This window comes from Fukomys damarensis, unplaced genomic scaffold, assembly GCF_012274545.1.
Source record: "Fukomys damarensis isolate Sample0158 unplaced genomic scaffold, DMR_v1.0_HiC HiC_scaffold_16, whole genome shotgun sequence".
In the NCBI taxonomy this organism is placed as follows: Eukaryota; Metazoa; Chordata; class Mammalia; order Rodentia; family Bathyergidae; genus Fukomys; species Fukomys damarensis.
In genome coordinates this window covers 135,875,963-135,878,349 of record NW_022900928.1, presented here as the reverse complement: position 1 = coordinate 135,878,349, position 2,387 = coordinate 135,875,963, and the positions used below count along the sequence as shown (strand labels likewise).

The 2,387-nt window shown below is 39.2% G+C and overlaps 1 protein-coding gene across 4 annotated transcripts in view; it reads right to left on the bottom strand.

The window, feature by feature from the left end:
• Nucleotides 1-2,387, bottom strand: part of Farp2 (FERM, ARH/RhoGEF and pleckstrin domain protein 2) — a 102,722-nt gene that overhangs the window by 99,599 nt on the left and 736 nt on the right. The window lies entirely within an intron of this gene.

The following is a 2,387-nucleotide window of genomic DNA, read 5'->3' as shown; positions in this document are numbered from 1 at the left end:
AAAAAAAAAAAAAAAAAAAAAAAAAAAAAAAAAAAATCCAATAATGTCACTACAGATTGCCAGTAAAGTATATCTTATAGAATAAGTTTTATCACTAAATACAGACTGTAGCATATTTTATAGACAGATGATCTATTTCTTCAATAAATGGGAAGGGGATAAGTTAAGCAATACAAACTGTTAAGATATATTACGTGACCTTTATTTGAATCCCGAATAAAATATTTTGGACCAATGAGTTAGTTTATTAAACAGTGATGATACTTAAATAAAAGAAATTGCTGATATTCTTAGCTGTTTCAGTAATAATATGGGGATATGAAGGAAGAAAAATGTCCCTATTCCTTAGAGACATATACCAAGTATTTAATTGGACAAAAGGGAATAACAGCTGACAGTTACTTTAAAATAATCCAGTGAATTAAAGATAAATGGAGTAGGTACAGGAGAAAAAATGTCTGCCCATGTGTTGATCAAAGCTGAGTGCATGGCTTTGATACATTCTTACAGTTTTGTGAATGTTTGGAATTTTCCATAATTAAAAAAAAAACTAGCAACAACCTGATGTGGCCAATAACTAAAGGAACCCTTCAGTTATTTCACAGGTCACAGAGAGGCTCCTACTTGGTGAGTGCCAGCCCAGTTTACATTTTTCTAAGGGTAACGACAGCCCTGAGAACAAAGCTACTTGCTGAAGGTCACAGGCCCAACATATGGAGAGGCAAGACTAGCACCCTGGATCTTGGATCCAATCCAACAGTCTATAATAAAATTTCTCAAGACTAGAAAGACACACACACAAAAAACCCTTCGATTTAAAAACCATACACCCATACATTATGAAGTCACTTCTTTGTCATTTCCATTGTATTTTTTACTAAAATTCCCATTTGATTTTTTATATTTCCTATATATTTGCCAACCCCATCTATGTTTCTGCCTGTTACAAAAATAGCTGAAATATTCTAATAACAGCTGCTTTCAAAGGTGAGTCTTAGTTTTTTTGTGGGGGTACCACGGATCAAACTCAGGTCCTTGTGCTTGCGAGGCAGGCAGTGGAACCACTGAGCTAAATCCCTGGCTTAGTTTTTTATTATAGCCTTAGTAAATTACCAGAAACTTAGTTTAAAGCAACAGTTCCATCAGTACTGTAGGTTGAAACCAGGGAATGCTGAACTACTCCTTCATCTGTTGTTTTTTGTTTTGTTTTGTTTTTTTTGTGTGTGTTTTTTTTTTGAGATAGGATCTTGCTAGGTAGTCCAAATTGGTCTTCAAATTTGTGATTTTCCCACCTCAGTCTCCCAATTAGCTATAATTACAGGTGTGAACCACTAAAACCAGCAGAACCACAGCCCTTTATCATAGCATCATTTTGGTCAGAAGTAAATTCACCAGAGTTCTTTGCTCAGAGTCTTAATCTTAAGTAAAGGGATCAGCTGTCCTTGGGTCTTATCTGGAGTCTCTGCAGGAGCAGGCACTTTCAGGGTCATGGGTTCTGCAGGTAAAGAACTGAGGTCTCTATTCACTGGCTATCAACTGTTGGTCACTCTCAGCTTCCCCAGGCCATCTGCATTCCTTGGCTCGTGGTCCCTTCTGTTTTCCAAGCCAGGAGCAGTGCTATGAAAACCTCTCATGTTTCTAGGGCCTCTGCTGTTCCCATCTGCCACCAGCTGTACACAGATCCTTGTTTCTAAGGGGCTCATGTAATTATATGAATCCACCTGGATAATCCAGGTCAGCCTTACGACTTCAAGGTTAGCTGGTAAGTCAAATCTGCAAAATGATAATGCCATGTAGAATAACATAGTCCAGGATGACAGAGATAATGCCACAGAGTCTCTATCAAATCAGTCCAACTTGTATCACATTAGCTTCAGCCTGTCTGGTATTGTGCTATTGGACAATGTGGATCTTGCTTAAATCCTATGGAGAATGTAGGTATTTTTGCTGAGCAGGCATTGACTTGGTTGGGCCACCGGTTCTAACCAGCCTTCTGCAGGAAGTGGTCATCATCACCTTAACAACATTCCTCAGCAACACCCTGTGTGTGCCCCACTTGTCCAGGGACAGCTGGCTGCTTTATCCCTGAGCTGGATTCTCAGTCTTTAATGAGCTAGTCAGGGTCAGACCCACACAAACACAGCTTAGCGTACTGAGCCCCGAAGTTTGTCAACAACTTTAAGGAACTGCTTACCCAAGCTCCCTTGTCTCTCAACCTTCCTGCTGTACTTTACAGTCTCCTTGGGTTCTTCTTTCAGTCCTCCAGCCAGAAACCTGGGGCTTTAGTTACCCTGCTCTGCCATACACTCTGAATATTGCCTAGGTTGGAGCTACAGGAAAAAAAGAGTGTTTGGGAAAAGGAAAAAAAAAAAAAAAAAAAAAAAAAA